Below are 23,246 nucleotides of genomic sequence, written 5' to 3'. Positions count from 1 at the left end.
CGAGGAATGCTTTGCAACATAACATTGCCTTTCCAGCCCGTGAATGTGTTCTCGGACAACACTTTTATTGCAAATCTCATATTTGGATGTACTGAACTGTTCTTGTTGATATGATTCAAACACAAAACGCTTGTTAACAATACTTGATGACTACATAACACTTCAGTTCCACAAAATATAACTTAATAGTGAGAGCTGACAAAAATTGATGCATCTAATGTGTGACACCACACGGTACTGCTTATTTGGGGAGTGGTAACACGGACGCTTTACCAGCTAAACCGCTGGTGGAATGGTGGGAAAGCCGGCTCACCATTGATATTACCTGGGCAACAGCATCATGTCCCCCTCCAGTCAGCCAAATGTCAAAAATTGCAACTAATTTAAATGCACCATAGGGCTGCAAGTGTCCATGTAACCGACACGTGGTATATGCACATATTTGCATTTGAGCTTATGCGAGGGTTTTATGATGACCACAACAATCTCGAAGCTGCACATGTGCAGTAGGGACGGTTGGGAAACGGTTGTGATTGGTCGTGATCCACCAGCCACTATCACAAGTAGAGCATGGCACCAGTGGAAGATAAAAGTACAAATTGTTCCGTCTTTTACCAATTCAGATTTGCTGAGTAGAGCACCATGGAATCGAGAAACTTAACCGCATAATGTTTAAACTGCTTGAAGGCCAGCGTAATTTTTACCCAATTACATCATATTTTTTTCTACAAAAATTTTGTCATAAAGCATAAATTGCAAGAAAATTATAAATATGTCAACGCAAAATCGGGTGTGAATTAACATTGTGAACATAGGACATTTGAATTCCGGAAACATAAAAGTGGGGTTATACTGTACTTATTTTCGATAGTAACGTACGCAATTTTCCAGATATTATTTTGGCAGAAGATGAGATACTGAGTCCCCATTTTGTGGAGAACTTGAAGCTGCTGGTAAGAGTACTCCTGAACTTGGTCACATTCATCTTTGTTGCTGCAAAATGAGTTTATACATGTGGAAGATCCTGCCTATTGGTACAAGATAGTGTTTATATGTCAGATTCTTGAATTGTATGTCTCACTAGCTTTGGACTGTTTGCGCAAGAGTGGCCGCATCTATTATGATAGCATTTCAATATATTTGAACGTCAGTGCCTGCCCATAACTCAGTGCAACATTGACATTCACAAATTTTGCTTGCACCACCTTGTGACAGGTTAGGCTCTGTGACTGGATACAGTTAGCAGAATGAATTTCACACAATGATGCGAAGTTAAAACTTGACTCAAACTGCCGCAAATAAAACATGTACCTCTATCATTTCCAGGTAGTGTTTATGTAGACTGAGCGTATTAACTTTGAAAAGGTGCGAAGGTCACTCACAGAAAAGTTTCAGGAACACCTTTATATGATGAAACTTCCTGGCAGATTAAAACTGTGTGCTGGACTGAGACTCGAACCGGCGGAATTGAAGCTGTGAGGATAGGTCGTGAGTCGTGCTTGTGTAGCTCAGTCAGTAGAGTACTTGCCCGCGAAAAGCAAAGGCCCCGAGTTCGAGTCTTGATAGTAGGCACACAGTTTTAATCTGCCAGGAAGTTTCATATCAGCGCACACTCCGCTGCAGAGTGAAAATCTCATCCTGGACCTTTAGATGATGTATCTGTTTTACTATCAGTAACAGAAATATACTCATGCAGAAAAGGGGTCAGTCAAATTAAGGACTTTGTTCAATAGCTAAAAAGGTCTTAACAGTCCACTTTTAGATGTGCCATTCAACATCACCTCCATGTGATGAGTAAAATTCTGTCCTGTTTCATACTGTTTGTAAATTTTATTATCTCCTCTCAAGAAGAAACAAACGTCAAACACTTGTGGACTAAAAGTAGTTGGAGGAGGGGAAAAGAGAGCCCTTTGCTGAGGATTAAAACAAAAGGGTTGTGCGCCCAGGCATGTATAGTCCTCACTATGGACTCTCTACTATTGCTGTTTGCCAGGTGAGTTTAGTTCCGAGAAACCGCGTGCAGGACTGAAAAGAAGAGGGAAGTGGTAGGTGTGTTGACTTTTTGGAATCGACTGAAAATGACCCCAGTATCTGGAGTGTGCCGTTACCGGTGACAAGATTGAAAACACACCTCGAGCAATGTTACTTTGGGGCTCTGGACAACATTTAAGTGGCTACAACTGACCAGATGACTGTCATTTCAGTATCAGAGTTCCAGCACTGCTGTGAGGCACGGGAGAACAGTGTACAGTGCTGTGTGGCTTCTAGAGACAAGTACTGTGATGCGGACAGTGTTTAGTTGTAATGATATTGGATTAAAACAAGTGAAAAAAATTCTCCCTCATTACTTTATTTACACACTTTGTAGAACACATTAGTGAGATATTTCCATAAATTTGGAGTTAATACAATGCCAGGAGAAACTTTATGTACAGGTAGTGAAAAAAAAAAAAAAAAAAAAAAAAAAAAAAAAAAAAAAAAATAGGAAATAGGAACCTGACAAAATGGGAACAGCTAACATGTTGTCATAATTCTAGCAGCTACTTCTGTGTTAGTGTGGAGAGAGTGACACATAAATTGTTACCTGTTTTTCACGTTGCTGTAAGGATGAGTAGAGAAACAGTTTCTGTTCCTCTTTCCCTTCTTGGCGATGTTTTCTTGTCGCTCCACTTTTGCAAATGTGCGTGTCTCGCCCAACCAGTGGTTTATGTTGATTCCTTGGCTGCTTTTGGGCCGCTGCCTCGATGTGGAAGGTTGTACTGCTGCTTTTTGTGGTTCCTGAGTTTCCTGTTTTGCAAATAACAATCTCTATAATAAAAGTGTATGTGTGTGGGGGAGGGGGAGGTTGTGAACAAAAGCAAACTATCATATGCTTGTGGATGATTTCTTACTAAAGTGTCAAAAAAAAACCTACATTTTTACTAACGAATATTAGAGAAAAAGAATTTCAATAATCAGTATAGATGGCAGAACCACAAAATGAATGAAAGAGCACTTACAGTCAAGTGATACGTCAAGTGATACTTAAAGTAAGAAGCAAAACAGAAATGCAAAAAATGAGAAAATTAGGCATATCGTGTGTGTGTGTGTGTGTGTGTGTGTGTGTGTGTGTGTGTGTGTGTTACCAAGTTAAATCACAAAATATTCAACACAAGTGACCCAGCATGGATTTGCACTGATAGCACTTAGTACCTATGACTGCATGACATGCTGGCCTAGCAGTAAAAACTGTATACACAAACCCTCCTGTGAATGAGTCTATTAGCGAAAACCATACCGAAATACCTATAGTTCATTATCTACATACATCCCCAAAATTCTCTCAATAAACTGATGTTATACATTTGCCTTCCTAGCATCCATCTTACATGTTCGTTCTATTTACTGTTGCTTTACAGTGTTATGCATAGACATCTAATTGGCATTGCTGTATCAAGCAGCACTACTAACACTGCATTTGAACGTTACACGATTGTTTCTTCAACTCATCTGCATTAATTTACCATTTTTCTACATTGAGAGTAAGCTGCCATCAAGCCAAATAGATATTCTTTGTAAGATGTCATGTATCCTGTTCGGTGACTATACGTTCCCCGTGCATTACAGTGTCGTCAACAAACACTCAAAGATTGCTGCTTGCCCACTTCATCAAATTATTTATGTATTTAGAGAACAAGGACTGTCCTATAACACTTCCCTGGGACACTCCTAATTAAACCCTTGCCTCCAATGAACACTTGCCACTGAGGAATTTTGCTGTTCCATTATTTTATCCTCCTTGTGTACAGGAGTCAGTCACACTTTTTCCCAGTCATTTGGGACTTTGCATTGGTGAATAGAGTCATGATGAAGCCTTTCCCATACTGACAGTGAAACAAAGCAATGGGCGGTAGTTCCCCATAGTCCAATCAATTCGCACAAAAATTACTAGGAACCTGCCACAGCTTCACACGGGTAACACTAAGCATATACGGCCAGGTGATTGGCATAGAGGTAATCAGTTATATCGAGCAATCTTCTTTGTTAATCAGTCTATCTGTTAGTGAACACTGTATCGAAATTCCACACTAGTTCCTGAAAAAAAAAAAAAAAAAAAATCGGGGTGTATACGACCCGGGAGATCCGGGAAAAACTCGGGAATTTTTTCATCCGGGAGAAAACCAGGAAAAACCTGGGAATTTTTTAGAATTCCGGGAATGTTTCATTGTTTTAATTTTCTGTTAAATTTTTTGTAATTTTGACTGGTAAGAACCGATACTCTAACGAAGGATGTTACTGTATCCTGCTACTGCAGAATAATACTTAATCAGTAAAACATAAATGAGAGAAAAAAACGAAAATAACTTATTGCAAAGGAAATGCGCCATATACGACGACGACACACAGTGCTCATGCAAGCGTGTGCGAACAGCAAAATGTGTCAAAGGCTTTAGGAAGACTGTGCAATGGTTCATAACAACAAATTACCTCCGATGAGCGTGAAGTCACAACTGTTTACAATAGATTCGTTTTAGCAGTTACGAGCGTGCTCATGCGCATGCGCAGTTGAGTCGCGTTTGAGTTGTAGATTCTCCCACTTCTGGCTACAGGAATGTGGCTATTGGCTGAGCAAGCAGTCACAGCAAGTAACTAGATGCTACCGGGACAGGGGTAGCCAAATTCAAAATTGCGAGGGAAAAAGAACTTGTTTCAGCAAAGCGCTTAGCATCCAGCGCACATTGGTCTAACAAAGATTCATATAATTTTGAAAAGCATCCCTGTTGGTTTTTGAACATTTTTGAACACATTTTAAGTTGATTTCTGAATGAATCTTAAGTTGATTTTTGAATGCGTAAAGAGCGTATGTGATGTCTCTGTCAGGAGAATCCTCGTCGCATCTAGAAATAAACTTTCCGCAGACAAAAGGGGACGGGGCTATACGAGCTGAGGGAGTAAAGCCGAACAGATGAATGTCAATCGCTGTCTGATTATGTTGTTGATTGGGTTTGCCAATGATCAGCGTTGTTATCATTACTAGAAATCCATAGATTCAGACTACCAGAATGGAAATAAATGGCTAACAGGAATAACTAGTAAGGACCATTTGTCAGCCGTTTGTTATATTCTGGAAGTAACACAGAAAACATCTTTTACGAAAATGTAACAACGCCTAACCGGAAAATAATCGCGGGATAACTAAACCTGTGATTCTGCTAAGGTTAGTGAAGTTAATCGGCGAACAAAATTTGACAGTGGCAGGAATAGCTACAGAATTGGTGATGACAAGATTGTTTATTAGAATGAGGAAGGAGAAGAAACGGGGACATCACACAAATTATGGAAGAATAAGACAATTCCAAATTTATATAAAAATTGCGTAATACTACTTTTCGATCTAGTGCTTGAGACACGGGTGCGTATGAATGAAATGTGAAACTATTCCCTAACATAAAGCTTTTTGCTTGTAGTAGGCATTTGACATTGGTACTTTCTGGTATATTCTGTCGTGTTATAAAATTGAACATTTGTGCCAAAACAGTCTCGTTTATTAGATGTGTGTTACAAAATTGGTGCAATATTAGAAAGGCCTATTTTGTTTTATCTAGCAGTCAGTGACAAAATAGACGTAATCAGATCGAGAAACCCCACCAGTCTTGGGTATTGTTTGTATTAACAGCTTTTTCAGTATTAGGTAACGACATTTCGATTTTTCATGTAGCAAAACGTTTGATGAACTTTGATGAGGTAATAGATTCTTTCGCAGAAAGGAAAGCACACCATGTAAAGCTGCAGCAAGATTAGAGAGAGAAAAATGCTAGAAGCTAACAATGAAGAAATCTGTACTTTCATGGTCGCCTCTTGTCTTTACTGGTTTTAGGTGTCCTATATTTAATTTTACGTCACACAAAACAGCAAGGTGTTAGTTAACAGGCAATAAAGAGTGCAGATTTTCTGAAGAGTTCTTGTTCTCCCAATTACAAATAATCCCATTCGCCATTAATTGCGAGGGGGTGTTTTTTTTTTTTTTTTTTTAGGTGGGGGGGGGGGGGGGGGGCCTTTAAACCGGCTGACTGGGAGAAGGAGAAGCAGCACAGGACATTCCAATTTCCACTGTCCTGAGTGTAGTATCATGGTGGTTGTTGTTGTTGCGGTCTTCAGTCCTGAGACTGGTTTGATGCAGCTCTCCATGCTAGACTATCCTGTGCAAGCTCTTTCATCTCCCAGTACCTACTGCAACCTACATCCTTCTGAATCTGCTTAGTGTATTCATCTCCTGGTCTCCTGGTCTCCCTCTACGATTTTTACCCTCCACCCTGCCCTCCAATGCTAAATTTGTGATCCCTTGATGCCTCAGGATGTGTCCTACCAACCGGTCCCTTCTTCTAGTCAAGTTGTGCCACAAACTTCTCTTCTCCCCAATCCTATTCAATACCTCCTCATTAGTTATGTGATCTACCCATCTAATCTTCAGCATTCTTCTGTTGCACCACATTTCGAAAGCTTCTATTCTCTTCTTGTCCAAACTAGTTATCGTCCGTGTTTCACTTCCATACATGGCTACACTCCATACAAATACTTTCAGAAACGACTTCCTGACACTTAAATCTATACTCGATGTTAACAAATTTCTCTTCTTCAGAAATTCTTTCCTTGCCATTGCCAGTCTACATTTTATATCCTCTCTACTTTGACCATCATCAGTTATTTTGCTCCCCAAATAACAAAACCTCTTTACTACTTTAAGTGTCTCATTTCCTAATCTAATTCCCTCAGCATCACCCGACTTAATTCGACTACATTCCATTATCCTCGTTTTGCTTCTGTTGATGTTCATCTTATATCCTCCTTTCAAGACACTGTCCATTCCGTTCAACTGCTCTTCCAAGTCCTTTGCTGTCTCTGACAGAATTACAATGTCATCGGCGAACCTCAACTTTTTTATTTCTTCTCCCTGGATTTTTAATACCTACTCCAAATTTTTCTTTTGTTTCCTTTACTGCTTGTTTAATATACAGATTGAATAACATCGGGGAGAGGCTACAACCCTGTCTCACTCCCTTCCCAACCACTGCTTCCCTTTCATGCCCCTCGACTCTTATAACTGCCATCTGGTTTCTGTACAAATTGTAAATAGCCTTCTGCTCCCAGTATTTTACCCCTGCCACCTTTAGAATTTGGAAGAGAATATTCCAGTCAACAATGTCAAAAGCTTTCTCTAAGTCTACAAATGCTAGAAACATAGGTTTGCCTTTCCTTAATCTTTCTTCTAAGATAAGTCGTAAGGTCAGTATTGCCACACGTGTTCCAATATTTCTACGCAATCCAAACTGATCTTCCCCGAGGTCGGCTTCTACTAGTTTTTCCATTCGTCTGTAAAGAATTCACGTTAGCATTTTGCAGCTCTGACTTATTACACTGATAGTTCGGTAATTTTCACATATGTCAACACCTGCTTTCTTTGGGATTGGAATTATTATATTCTTCTTGAAGTCTGAGGGTATTTTGCCTGTCTCGTACATCTTGCTCACCAGATGGTAGAGTTTTGTCAGGACTGGCTCTCCCAAGGCCGTCAGTAGTTCTAATGGAATGTTGTCTACTCCCGGGGCCTTGTTTTGACTCAGGTCTTTCAGTGCTGTGTCAAACTCTTCACGCAGTATCGTATCTCCCATTTCATTTTCATCTACATCCTCTTCCATTTCCATAATATTGTCCTCAAGTACATGGCCCTTGTATAGACCCTCTATATACTCCTTCCACCTTTCTGCTTTCGCCTCTTTGCTTAGTACTTGGTTTCCATCTGAGCTCTTGATATTCATACAAGTGGCTCTCTTTTCTCCAAAGGTCTCTCTAATTTTCCTGTAGGCTGTATCTATCTTACCCCTAGTGAGATAAGCCTCTACATCCTTACATTTGTCCTCTAGCCATGCCTGCTTAGCCATTTTGCACTTCCTGTCGATCTCATTTTTGAGACGTTTGTATTCCTTTTTGCCTGCTTCATTTACTGCATTTTTATATTTTCTCGTTTCATCAATTAAATACAATATTTCTTCTGTTACCCAAGGGTTTCTACTAGCCCTTGTCTTTTTACCTACTTGATCCTCTGCTGCCTTCACTACTTCATCCCTCAGAGCTACCCATTCATCTTCTACTGTATTTCTTTCCCCCATTCCTGTCAGTTGTTCCCTTATGCTGTCCCTGAAACACTGTACAATCTCTGGTTTAGTCGGTTTATCCAGGTTCCATCTCCTTAAATTCCCACTTTTTTGCAGTTTCTTCAGTTTTAATCTACAATTCATAACCAATAGATTGTGGTCAGAGTCCACATCTGCCCCTGGAAATGTCTTACAATTTAAAACCTGGTTCCTAAATCTGTCTTACCATTATATAATCTATCTGATACCTACTAGTATCTCCAGGATTCTTCCATGTATACATCCTTCTTTTATGATTCTTGAACCAAGTGTTAGCTATGATTAAGTTATGCTCTGTGCAAAATTCTACCAGATGGCTTCCTCTTTCATTTCTTAGCCCCAATCCATATTCACCTACTATGTTTCCTTCTCTACCTTTTCCTACTGTCGAATTCCAGTCACCCATGACTATTAAATTTTTGTCTCCCTTCACTACCTGAATAATTTCTTTTATCTCATCATACATTTCTTAAATTTCTTCGTCATCTGCAGAGCTAGTTGGCATATAAACTTGTACTACTGTAGTAGGCATGGGCTTCGTGTCTATCTTGGCCACAATAATGAGTTCACTATGCTGTTTGTAGTAGCTTACCCGCACTCCTATTGTCCTATTCATTATTAAAGCTACTCCTGCATTCCCCTGTTTTGATTTTGTATTTATGATCCTGTATTCGGCTGCCACCGAACTTCACTAATTCCCACTATATCTAACTTTAACCTATCCATTTCTCTTTTTAAATTTTCTAACCTACCTGCCCGATTAAGGGATCTAACATTCCACGCTCCGATCCGTAGAATGCCAGTTTTCTTTCTCCTGATAACGACGTCCTCCTGAGTAGTCCCCGCCCGGAGATCCGAATGGGGGACTATTTTACCTTCGGAATATTTTACCCAAGAGGACGCCATCATCATTTAACCATACAGTAAAGCTGCATACCCTCGGGAAAAATTACGGCTGTAGTTTCCCCCTGCTTTCAGCCGTTCGCAGTACCACAACAGCAAGGCCGTTTTGGTTAGTGTTACAAGGCCAGACCAGTCAATCATCCAGACTGTTTCCCCTGCAACTACTGAAAAGGCTGCTGCCCCTCTTCAGGAACCACACGTTTGTCTGGCCTCTCAACAGATACCCTCCATTGTGGTTGCACCTACGGTACAGCTATCTGTATCGTTGAGGCACGCAAGCCTCCCCACCAACGGCAAGGTCCATGGTCCATGGTTCATGGGGGTAGGAGTTTCATGGTATCCATTACAAAATATACACTTTTCAATACCACAGAGTGAAATACAGTGGCGTGCGATAGAAGAATGCTGTCTGAAGAGACGTGGCACTGCACTTTGGCACACTTACGACCAAGCAACATGTCTTACATTTCCTCGAACACATATGTTCTATGTTTCAAACTTTTCAGAGAGATGTGTGCGCTACAAGGTGAACATATTTTTGAAAATTCGATTTTTTTTTAGTATTGACCCGGTTAGCAAATATCGTAGATCCGGGACTGATGCGCAGAGCAGTTTGAGTTATTGTGGGTAGTTTCCACGTGACTCGTGTTTAAATTTAGTGATTTTGCTGTTTCTCCTTCGTTTACTCTCACGTCAAATGAAAACAAAATGGATATCTGTGGCCGGGGGCTATCAGGTGAATTAAAATACTTTCACATAATTACGGAAGGCTAAAATATGTTATTAGTTTCAGATTTTGTTTTATTCTCATATTTCGGACAGTGAAGTTATTTTTGTCTGTTTGCTAAAGAAATTTGACTTTTCTTATCCTTTTCTGCAGAGGCAGTCAATGTATTTGAAACGAAATATTTAATTCCACAGTTTCAACTGTTCGCTGCATTTAAAGTGCACGTTTTCATCTTCTAGCATGTATGGCATTATGCCATAATAAAAAAGAACCAACCACGATGTAATACAGTACAGTGCTCCAGGAAAATTTAAATCCTGAAAACCACACTGAAAAACTTAATATCAGGTCGAGGTCTACTTCATTGGGAATCTGGACATAAGAATGTGCACTTTAAGTAGGCTATGCACTTTAGATGTGCACATTTCAGCATGGTTCACGAAATTCCGATGCTCTTGGAGTATCCTCTGATGTCTTGTTTCTTTTATGACATAATGTATGATCTTTCAGTGTTTTACACGTACGTACATACGGGCTTGTAACATCATGGTAGCTGCGCAAGTGCGGTGTCGCCTGTTATCTGTGCTCTGTGGCAACTGCTGAAACGAACCTATTTGTAACAAGTCGCGGGAAAATATTGCGAATGGTGGGTAGAAAGGCGTTATTTTCAAAGTAAATATCCTTTTACGTAAGTTGAACTACGTGCGAAAATGTTCCATGAATTTCTTAAATCGCAGAGCGTTTGACTCTCACTTAAAAATCAACTCTTTGATGACGACCCATTTACAAGAATTTCGTACCCTGAAGATCAGACATTTATGTCACTATTAAAAATTTTACTGGCACATTTGTGTGATATATCTTAAAATGTAACACTCGCAAAAAGATCAACATTGTATGCAAAAGCTTAGCTTCTCTTGCAGCTTGTTAACCTTACAGACGAAAATTATATGTGAAAGCTTTGCTTTTCTTGTAGCAACACAATGTATATTAATTTAAACTATTAACTTTCTCTGTTTGTGTGTTCGTGCTACGTAATGTTTTTGTTGGCTGACTATATCACGTGTCCTATGCTCTGAATACCCGCTGTCATCGGCTGGCGAGATCACGTGACATGAGCCATAACTGGCTTACAGAAGCGCATCGCAATCTCGATTTCAATGATTCGGAAAGTAACATGCGTTGTTTGGTGGAATTCCAATGTATACTTTCGTAATACGAAAATATGCAGCATACATGTTGTTGTACATCAAAGATATTTCCAGAACGTGTCTTTTTCCCTGAGTTTCATTTTCTAAAGTGCCGGGAAATTCAACGCCCGTGTATAAAATCATAACCATTCAAAGAATTGATAAGTTTCGCATGGAAAATATGTCGTCACTTAACACGGAAAACGTGTTTTTTCATCCGGGAGAAAGTGTATTTTTAACCGGGAAATCCGGGAATTTTTTTCCTTGTCCACGTATACACCCTGAAAATGCAGCAGTGGACTTCACTTTATAATATACAGTGATATAGAAACTACATCTACATCTACATCTACATTGATACTCCGCAAGCCACCCAACGGTGTGTGGCGGAGGGCACTTTACGTGCCACTGTCATTACCTCCCTTTCCTATTCCAGTCGCGTATGGTTCGCGGGAAGAACGACTGCCTGAAAGCCTCCGTGCGCGCTCTAATCTCTCTAATTTTACATTCGTGATCTCCTCGGGAGGTATAAGTAGGGGGAAGCAATATATTCGATACCTCATCCAGAAACGCACCCTCTCGAAACCTGGACAGCAAGCTACACCGCGATGCAGAGCGCCTCTCTTGCAGAGTCTGCCACTTGAGTTTATTAAACATCTCCGTAACGCTATCACGGTTACCAAATAACCCGGTGACGAAACGCGCCGCTCTTCTTTGGATCTTTTCTATCTCCTCCGTCAACCCGACCTGGTACGGACCCCACACTGATGAGCAATACTCAAGTATAGGTCGAACGAGTGTTTTGTAAGCCACCTCCTTTGTTGATGGACTACATTTTCTAAGCACTCTCCCAATGAATCTCAACCTGGTACCCGCCTTACCAACAATTAATTTTATATGATCATTCCACTTCAAATCGTTCCGTACACATACTCCCAGATATTTTACAGAAGTAACTGCTACCAGTGTTTGTTCCGCTATCATATAATCATACAATAAAGGATCCTTCTTTCTATGTATTCGCAATACATTACATTTGTCTATGTTAAGGGTCAGTTGCCACTCCCTGCACCACGTGCCTATCCGCTGCAGATCTTCCTGTATTTCGCTACAATTTTCTAATGCAGCAACTTCTCTGTATACTACAGCATCATCCGCGAAAAGCCGCATGGAACTTCCGACACTATCTACTAAGTCATTTATATATATTGTGAAAAGCAATGGTCCCATAACACTCCCCTGTGGCACGCCAGAGGTTACTTTAACGTCTGTAGACGTCTCTCCATTGATAACAACATGCTGTGTTCTGTTTGCTAAAAACTCTTCAATCCAGCCACACAGCTGGTCTGATATTCCTTAGGCTCTTACTTTGTTTATCAGGCGACAGTGCGGAACTGTATCGAACGCCTTCCGGAAGTCAAGAAAAATAGCATCTACCTGGGAGCCTGTATCTAATATTTTCTGGGTCTCATGAACAAATAAGGCGAGTTGGGTCTCACACGATCGCTGTTTCCGGAATCCATGTTGATTCCTACATAGTAGATTCTGGGTTTCCAGAAATGACATGTGATACGCGAGCAAAAAACATGTTCTAAAATTCTACAAGAGATCGACGTCAGAGATATAGGTCTATAGTTTTGTGCATCTGCTCGACGACCCTTCTTGAAGACTGGGACTATCTGTGCTCTTTTCCAATCATTTGGAACCCTCTGTTCCTCTAGAGACTTGTGGTACACGGCTGTTAGAAGGGGGGCAAGTTCTTTCGCGTACTCTGTGTAGAATCGAATTGGTATCCCGTCAGGTCCAGTGGACTTTCCTCTATTGAGTGATTCCAGTTGCTTTTCTATTCCTTGGACACTTATTTCGATGTCAGCCATTTTTTCGTTTGTGCGAGGATTTAGAGAAGGAACTGCAGTGCGGTCTTCCTCTGTGAAACAGCTTTGGAAAAAGGTGTTTAGTATTTCAGCTTTACGCGTGTCATCCTCTGTTTCAATGCCATCATCATCCCGTAGTGTCTGGATATGCTGTTTCGAGCCACTTACTGATTTAACGTAAGACCAGAACTTCCTAGGATTTTCTGTCAAGTCGGTACATAGAATTTTACTTTCGAATTCAATGAACGCTTCACGCATAGCCCTCCTTACGCTAACTTTGACATCGTTTAGCTTCTGTTTGTCTGAGAGGTTTTGGCTGCGTTTAAACTTGGAGTGGAGCTCTCTTTGCTTTCGCAGTAGTTTCCTAACTTTGTTGTTGTACCACGGTGGGTTTTTCCCGTCCCTCACAGTTTTACTCGGCACGTACCTGTCTAAAACGCATTTTACGATTGCCTTGAACTTTTTCCATAAACACTCAACATTGTCAGTGTCGGAACAGAAATTTTCGTTTTGATCTGTTAGGTAGTCTGAAATCTGCCTTCTATTACTCTTGCTAAACAGATAAATCTTCCTCCCTTTTTTTATATTCCTATTAACTTCCATATTCAGGGATGCTGCAACGGCCTTATGATCACTGATTCCCTGTTCTGTACATACAGAGTCGAAAAGTTCGGGTCTGTTTGTTATCAGTAGGTCCAAGATGTTATCTCCACGAGTCGGTTCTCTGTTTAATTGCTCGAGGTAATTTTCGGATAGTGCACTCAGTATAATGTCACTCGATGCTCTATCCCTACCACCCGTCCTAAACATCTGAGTGTCCCAGTCTATATCTGGTAAATTGAAATCTCCACCTAAGACTATAACATGCTGAGAAAATTTATGTGAAATGTATTCCAAATTTTCTCTCAGTTGTTCTGCCACTAATGCTGCTGAGTCGGGAGGTCGGTAAAAGGAGCCAATTATTAACCTAGTTCGGTTGTTTAGTGTAACCTCCACCCATAATAATTCACAGGAACTATCCACTTCTACTTCACTACAGGATAAACTACTACTAACAGCGACGAACACTCCACCACCGGTTGCATGCAATCTATCCTTTCTAAACACCGTCTGTACCTTTGTAAAAATTTCGGCAGAATTTATCTCTGGCTTAAGCCAGCTTTCTGTACCTATAACGATTTCAGCTTCGGTGCTTTCTATCAGCGCTTGAAGTTCCGGTACTTTACCAACGCAGCTTCGACAGTTGACAATTACAATACCGATTGCTGCTTGGTCCCCGCATGTCCTGACTTTGCCCCGCACCCGTTGAGGCTGTTGCCCTTTCTGTACTTGCCCAAGGCCATCTAACCTAAAAAACCGCCCAGCCCACGCCACACAACCCCTGCTACCCGTGTAGCCGCTTGTTGCGTGTAGTGGACTCCTGACCTATCCAGCGGAACCCGAAACCCCACCACCCTATGGCGCAAGTCGAGGAATCTGCAGCCCACACGGTCGCAGAACCGTCTCAGCCTCTGATTCAGACCCTCCACTCGGCTCTGTACCAAAGGTCCGCAGTCAGTCCTGTCGACGATGCTGCAGATGGTGAGCTCTGCTTTCATCCCGCTAGCGAGACTGGCAGTCTTCACCAAATCAGATAGCCGCCGGAAGCCAGAGAGGATTTCCTCCGATCCATAGCGACACACATCATTGGTGCCGACATGAGCGACCACCTGCAGATGGGTGCACCCTGTACCCTTCATGGCATCCGGAAGGACCCTTTCCACATCTGGAATGACTCCCCCCGGTATGCACACGGAGTGCACATTGGTTTTCTTCCCCTCTCTTGCTGCCATTTCCCTAAGGGGCCCCATTACGCGCCTGACGTTGGAGCTCCCAACTACCAGTAAGCCCACCCTCTGCGACTGCCCGGATCTTGCAGACTGAGGGACAACCTCTGGAACAGGACAAGCAGCCATGTCAGGCCGAAGATCAGTATCAGCCTGAGACAGAGCCTGAAACCGGTTCGTCAGACAAACTGGAGAGGCTTTCCGTTCAGCCCTCCGGAATGTCTTTCACCCCCTGCCACACCTTGAAACGACCTCCCACTCTACCACAGGTGAGGGATCAGCCTCAATGCGGGCAGTATCCCGGGCAACCACAGTCTTAGTCCGATCAGGGGATGCGTGGGACGAGCTGGCCGTCCCCGACAAACCCCCATCCGGACCCCCACAGTGATGCCCATTGGCAACAGCCTCAAGCTGTGTGACCGAAGCCAACACTGCCTGAAGCTGGAAGCGAAGGGATGCCAATTCAGCCTGCATCCGAACACAGCAGTTGCAGTCCCTATCCATGCTAAAAACTGTTTTCCAAAGAACGTCTGAACTAATCTACAGAGAGCGCAAACAAATCGACAAAATTTAAACAGTTATTAAAATACAAGATTGCCTAGTAAATGCAGTAATGCTGCTACTTGCGCACTGCTGACACTGCTCGGCGGCGGAAGGAGACTAAGCGAAATTACACTATTCAGGTACTAAAACACGATGCTACACTCTCCAATACTATAATACGCCCGAAATTTATGAATTAAACAATGCAAGTACCAAAAACACGCAAAGAAATTAAGAATTAAACTATGTAGCAAATGAGTGAGCTAGGAGTATACGACTTGCTGCTGCAGCTGCTTATCCAACGGCGGCCGGGAACACACTGACTGTGACCAACCGACACTGGCCGTTCAAAACAAAAACAGTAGACAAACGACTACGCGAATTTACACTATTCAGGTACTAAAACGCGATGCTACAACTCTCAAATACTATAATACGCCCGAAATTTATGAATTAAACAATGCAAGTACCAAAAACACGCAAAGAAATTAAGAATTAAACTATGTAACAAATGAGTGAGCTAGGAGTATACGACTTGCTGCTGCAGCTGCTTATCCAACGGCGGCAGGGAGCACACTGACTGTGACCAACCGACACTGGCCGTTCAAAACAAAAACAGTAGACAAACGACTACGCAAATTTACACTATTCAGGTACTAAAACGCGATGCTACAACTCTCAAATACTATAATACGCCCGAAATTTATGAATTAAACAATGCAAGTACCAAAAACACGCAAAGAAATTAAGAATTAAACTATGTAGCAAATGAGTGAGCTAGGAGTATACGACTTGCTGCTGCAGCTGCTTATCCAACGGCGGCAGTGAGAAATGTTCTTAGAATCAATTTTTTTTTAATTTATTTTAAAAAAACTGGAAGGCATCAGTTGTTAAAAGTACAGGAGTTAAGTAATAAGGAGGAAGAGACATAAGTGGTGGATGGCTATGTGAAATCGTACACTAAATGAAGCTCGATTGTTTTCATCTTGGTAAGAAGCTAAATTGGTATCAACATCATTGTAAAATGTGTTAGTATTGCTCCATTTGAACTTAAAAAATAACTCTTACTGTATTGACCTGCTGAAAAAACTGCTAACTTGTTCCACACATTTTTTCTCACTGTTGTAGTGTATGCATGGGGAAAGTGTACTCAACCAACAAAATTTCAAAGGTTGTTCAGGGCTACTTCCAGAATATTTTGATTATTTCTTTCTCAGTGGCCCATTACAAAATATGATGGGTGTTCGAAAGAAAAAGTATGAAACAACACTGTGGGTATAATTGAAGTCTTCATTCGGAAGTAATTACCAGAACTGTGATCACAACTATCCCACTGTTTCATGAGCCGATGGGTTTCCTGTTCCCAAAAAGCCTGTGGCGGGAGCCATTCCTCCGCTTTGTCCTTCAGTTCGCTATCCGAGTTTGAACTTCCATTTGAGATGATTCTTTTAGCAGACCAGACACACGGAAGTCACAGGGTGACACGTCCGGGCTCATAGACTGAGCTTGAGCTGAGCCGTCGCACACAGTATGACCTCGGAGACGCGTGGATGCCGGTTACCGTGGAGCAGAAGGACTCCCTCTGTGAGCAGAGCCCACACCGTTTGCTCTCGGTGGGCTTGCGTAAACTACAGAGTGTCTTAAAGTATATGTCACTGTTAAACGGTTTTTCTGTGCTCGAGGAATTTTGTGTATCGGACTTTGTACGTCGAAAAAGATGGTGAGCGTTGCCTTGTCTGCTGAGTGCACAGCTTTGAATTTTTTAGGGGGAGGTAATGACAAATGTTTCTGTTACATCTCTCCCCTGTTGTGTCTGGCTCTAAGTGATAGCAATGCTCTCGTCATTGGTGATGGTCTGCTCCAGGAAAAAATGGTGTCTGCACAATATTGGAACAGGTGTTGCAGTGCTAGGCTCATAAGCAGTGCAAACCTTCCTATAACCCGACATGTCGTGCACGAATGTCCGTACTGTTCAGACACTGGCCCCCACCGTCACTTCCAAATTTCACACTGTAACATGTCGATCAATTCTCACCAGGTCGTTAACATCTTCAGTGAGATTGGCCGCAATTTATGTCTTTGCCAGGCAAGGTCTCAGGTCATCACTCACACTCCAGTTTCTTACTGACTTGTCTCCCCGTATACAGCTGTCATTTGGTGGCAAATATTGACCCGTTTCACTCCTCGTGCAGCCAGAAATCTGACACCGTCTCGATGCTCCTCAGTCATTGAATTTTACAGTGTGGGTGCCATAATATCGTCGTACTCGCTGCCACCTCAAATGGACAGGGAGCAAAACTGCGTGCCTCTCTGCTGCATGTGTCCACGTACGCGCATAACCGTGTCACATCCCTAGATGTCTAACTGCATTATCCCAAAGTGGCGTATGCATATTTCAACTGGTTTGATTGTTACAACATTTTGTAACTTTTCATTTGCGTAGTCATAATAATTCTCCCCATTTATCTTTGTATTGCTCTAGAGATATTTTGGCCACAGCACAAATGTTGACGGTATGTGCTGTGTGTCTCATTCGAAAACAAACTTGTTCAGTTCGCTCACTGTACCTAGTGTTTGACAACTGTTAAGACCCACTTTACTCTTCACAATCGAGCTTGGATTCAGCGTTTCTCAGTTCCATCTCGGGTTTGTTTTCTGCGCAGTGCGGTTATAGGCTAATTGTGATACAAAACAGTATGGACTCATTTACTGATGAAGAGTTCGTTCGTGTGTGCTTTGTGTACAGATTCATTGAATGCAGTGGAAGAGCAGCACGACACTGTATTAAGCTGATCTCGCACGATGACAATAACAGAATCGTGTTTCTGAATGTGTATGTAACTGCTTATCTGAAATCAGATCCTTCAGGTTATTCAATAAATTGACCTCTGGTTAGCTATTTAAAAAATAAAGGCAATAGGTAAATTTTATATAGTATAAGTACTTATACGTTTAATATGCAATGTATCCTTGGTGGATTTTCCTTTACTGAAACCGTACTGCAGTGGGTTCGTGTGTCCCCCCCCTGCTGCCACCGCCTAGATTCTGCACACCCGTCACTGCAAAGACATTAGTTTAACAACACTATTATATATGCTACAATTTGCTCCACTAGCTGATGCAACCCTTCTGCCATAATTCTATCAGGCTCTGTTGCTGTTAACTTTATTATTGCCACCCTTACTTCCCTTCCTCCTGGGCAAATGAAATCGCAACACTCTTATTTACATGCTGCTCTAGTAATTCAGAGCAAAGATACTGACAATGCTCTGTGTCTTACACATTAACAGAATTCTGAGTAGGTACTGCACTGATGTTTCCCAGTCGTCGTCACGTCATCAGATCGAGTCGAGGTGCATTATACAGTGGATATCAAACATTGTTTGTTGCACGTTTGTATGAAAACCCCAACTATTTGCTACCATTTGGTTCTTCACATATGCCTCCCATTTTTCTATTCTCATAGTAATTGTTCTTTATATTGTTTCTTCAGTAGAAAATTAGTATCTTCTTACCTCTTGTGCTCTGCATCTTAGGGACTGCAGGGTGGGACTACAAGAAAGTTCTAAACTTTTTGACTTCCTAACAAATGCTGTGATTGCCTGGTACTGAGCTATCTACACTCCTGGAAATGGAAAAAAGAACACATTGACACCGGTGTGTCAGACCCACCATACTTGCTCCGGACACTGCGAGAGGGCTGTACAAGCAATGATCACACGCACGGCACAGCAGACACACCAGGAACCGCGGTGTTGGTCGTCGAATGGCGCTAGCTGCGCAGCATTTGTGCACCACCGCCGTCAGTGTCAGCCAGTTTGCCGTGGCATACGGAGCTCCATCGCAGTCTTTAACACTGGTAGCATGCCGCGACAGCGTGGACGTGAACCGTATGTGCAGTTGACGGACTTTGAGCGAGGGCGTATAGTGGGCATGCGGGAGGCCGGGTGGACGTACCGCCGAATTGCTCAACACGTGGGGCGTGAGGTCTCCACAGTACATCGATGTTGTCGCCAGTGGTCGGCGGAAGGTGCACGTGCCCGTCGACCTGGGACCGGACCGCAGCGACGCACGGATGCACGCCAAGACCGTAGGATCCTATGCAGTGCCGTAGGGGACCGCACCACCACTTCCCAGCAAATTAGGGACACTGTTGCTCCTGGGGTATCGGCGAGGACCATTCGCAACCGTCTCCATGAAGCTGGGCTACGGTCCCGCACACCGTTAGGCCGTCTTCTGCTCACGCCCCAACATCGTGCAGCCCACCTCCAGTGGTGTCGCGACAGGCGCGAATGGAGGGACGAATGGAGACGTGTCGTCTTCAGCGATGAGAGTCGCTTCTGCCTTGGTGCCAATGATGGTCGTATGCGTGTTTGGCGCCGTGCAGGTGAGCGCCACAATCAGGACTGCATACGACCGAGGCACACAGGGCCAACACCCGGCATCATGGTGTGGGGAGCGATCTCCTACACTGGCCGTACACCACTGGTGATCGTCGAGGGGACACTGAATAGTGCACGGTACATCCAAACCGTCATCGAACCCATCGTTCTACCATTCCTAGGCCGGCAAGGGAACTTGCTGTTCCAACAGGACAATGCACGTCCGCATGTATCCCGTGCCACTCAACGTGCTCTAGAAGGTGTAAGTCAACTACCCTGGCCAGCAAGATCTCCGGATCTGTCCCCCATTGAGCATGTTTGGGACTGAATGAAGCGTCGTCTCACGCGGTCTGCACGTCCAGCACGAACGCTGGTCCAACTGAGGTGCCAGGTGGAAATGGCATGGCATGGCAAGCCGTTCCACAGGACTACATCCAGCATCTCTACGATCGTCTCCATGGGAGAATAGCGGCCTGCATTGCTGCGAAAGGTAGATATACACTGTACTAGTGCCGACATTGTGCATGCTCTGTTGCCTGTGTCTATGTGCCTGTGGTTCTGTCAGTGTGATCATGTGATGTATCTGACCCCAGGAATGTGTCAATAAAGTTTCCCCTTCCTGGGACAATGAATTCACGGTGTTCTTATTTCAATTTCCAGGAGTGTAGAATACTTGCACTAATTAGTTGACTTTGGCTTCAACATCAAATCTGCTTCTTTGCAATCGTTGTCCCTTGAACTCTGTCTTTAAAAATTCCCTGTTGGTTTTGCAGAGATTGTGTACTCACTCAAGATGGATGTTAGCGCTAAGTCATTATCTTGCATTTTCAGTTGTGAAACAGACGAGATTACTGTCACTTGTAAGTCCTTTGCAGAACCTCCAGTTTGGAATGTGACCACTGACCTTAGAGTTTGCAAGTAGGATATCTATATTTGAAGTAGAGGGTTTGAGACACGACATGAGGCGAGCTCTTGCGTAGCCTCCAGAAGACAGTATATTATTTCATTTATTACTCTCATATGCCTCATTTGCGTCCATAACGAAAAGGTGTCTTGTCGTGTCGACCCAGGATCAGTGCTGCTGCTTATAACTTTCCTTTATGTGGTTGTATTTCTTGACTGTGATGAAGATTTTGGTTAGTTATGTAAAGTTTTCCGAAGGCAGTTATTATTTTTGTTCGTCAAACTGTTGATGTACTTTGCCACTGTTATATTTTTATCCAGCACCACAACAGCAGCCATTGGAGATAACCTTGTATTATGATCTTTCACATAACTGGCATGAGGGGTGACACCCCATTTGTGGAATATGGCTCCTATATACATATTATGTGCAACACCCCCAACACCTTCCCAAGATTTTGCACCTCCACGACACTGCACACCACATTTATCTGGCCGATTTTAATCATTGGACTATGTTCCATTGCCATTAGAGGGTGTGAATTGATTATATGTCAGTGCTACAAGAACTTAGTGAGCATATAACTGTGGGGCCTTTCTTCTCTGTGATGATGTACATTCTGGCCATGTGTCATCACTAATTATTTTACAGATCCTCAATATCAAGTGTCTTCTGCCTCCTCTGTGTCTTTACAATATGCAGGGCTCAATATGGCATCAGCAATTTCTTGCGTGCCTCAACCAAATTGAGCAAATGCTGTGGTTTCTGATGATTGGCTAATATGATCTTAACCTACTTCCTTCTTCTGTTTGCTAGGAGCCGACAAGAAGAAACAAGTCACACTATATTGTAGCATTTTTTTATGGTCAGTTGGAATTTTTTTTTTCCATAGATAGATTTTAGCAATGCTTTTTGCTGTATACTTCATTCCAATGTGTCCAGAGATCTTAGATGTCAAGCTTGTGAATGATGACCTTATTTGTAAATGAAATGGACTTCAGAGTTTGATTAGAAAATAAATGTACTGTCATTGTGTTGTTCCTTTCACCTATTTGAATAGATATGAGAGATGTATATGTATTAACATTACACATAATTCAAATTACTTTCTTTTGGTTAACAGTTTGGAGACTGGGCACTTAGAATAATATCGGGCCTAGGAAACTGGCCATTTATGCCATTATTTAAAGCTTTAGCAGCACACATGTAATTGATGTATATGGTGTAACACATACTAAAAAATTACCAATCTTAAAGATTTATTTTTCGTGTTCCTTGATAGATTACAAATTTTAAAATAATGATGACAGAAAGTACAACTATCCTCCCAAGAAAAAAGTGAAAGGTGAATTATTGAACAATTTCTTCCTCTCCAAAATTTCTTGCTCACTCAACAGACATGACATATTTGTAGCAAAGTAGCAGAAACCTGTGACACCTAAAGACTAAATGCACGAAATTACATCACTGCGATTGTATTGGCTCAGCCATTCACAACAATGGCTGTTATCTTCCCTAATGTTTCTTTCGAAATAATTCTAGAAATTAACAACAGAAGGCAATGGCAGTCAAGGGACAGATAAAGAGACATCTGTGCATTGTTCTCAATTGAAGTGGTTCCAATTTTTGAATGATAGATGGCTTGTGTATCAAGAATATTGCAACCCGGCTTATACTCAGACGTGGTCTTTTTAACACTAAGTTGTCCTCCGAGCTGTGCTTGGGCGTGTTCCCCAAAGCTTTAAAGTATTATGGAGTGTATACAGTTGTAAAACTCTGTGACCCATTAAAGCTGTGTGCAGGACAGGGTTTTGACCACAGACCGCTCTCTTTTGCAGGTAGTGGTCTTAATGACAGTTATTGGGGCACAACTCGCCTTCACAGCTGGGAGCTTTTATTCTCACTCGAATAGCTCATTTGGTAGCGGGAAATGTCAAAGTCGGGCATGCAGTTTCAGTTTGTTAGGAAGTTTACTTTCTTTTGTCATTTAAATTCTGTGTGGTGTAAATGGGAGGTTGCCCCGTATAGTATTCCTTAGAACAGTAATGACTGAAAATATGCAGGTTTTGTTAAACAGATATTTTTGTCTCCTAATTGCAATTATTGTTGTGGTGAAAATGCCTGAATGGAATAACTAAATGTTGTTATTTCAGTTATAACTTCTTATCAGTGTAAGTATGAAGCTATAAGTTGTTATATTGGCAGATTCATGTGAATGCTTTTTGTCTGAAACCACCGTGTATACACAAACCTTCCTCAAGAATCAATCTATCTTAAAACTGTATCAAAATCCATACAGAAGTTCCTGAGATTTACCCTTAACATGTGGACAGAAAAATGCAGTGTAGGACAGTAATATATACAGGTTACTACGAGGATGTGCTGAAAAGTAATGCCTCCAAATTTTGTATTTCATTCTCAATATTGATCGAGGTGTTTCCTGTCGAGTAGGACTCGATCGACTTTCCCGCTACGCTGGCACAAGTTGGAACTGTCTGCTACAAGAGGGCTCTGAATTGTGGCATGACGGCATGTAATTTAACTTTGTCGGTGTGTGAGATAAAGCTGAAAGCCCAAATTTGAAAAGTTCGTCCACTCATGGAGCATTCTCTCGTGGAGCGTGACAATGCCAGACCACATGTGAGCACTGGAACAATCCGACGCTTTGGGTTCACTGTCATCTGCATCTTTCATACAGTCCTGACTTGGCCCCATTCGGTTTTCAT

The 23,246-nt window shown here is 42.2% G+C and overlaps 1 protein-coding gene across 1 annotated transcript in view; it reads left to right on the top strand.

The window, feature by feature from the left end:
• Positions 1 to 23,246, top strand: part of LOC126426672 (protein RCC2 homolog) — an 84,484-nt gene that overhangs the window by 52,599 nt on the left and 8,639 nt on the right. The gene's annotated exons all lie outside the window — the stretch shown is intronic.

This window comes from Schistocerca serialis, chromosome 11 (genome assembly GCF_023864345.2).
Source record: "Schistocerca serialis cubense isolate TAMUIC-IGC-003099 chromosome 11, iqSchSeri2.2, whole genome shotgun sequence".
NCBI lineage: Eukaryota > Metazoa > Arthropoda > Insecta > Orthoptera > Acrididae > Schistocerca > Schistocerca serialis.
The sequence above is the reverse complement of the archived record's forward strand: the minus strand, read 5'-3'. Positions and strand labels throughout refer to the sequence as shown.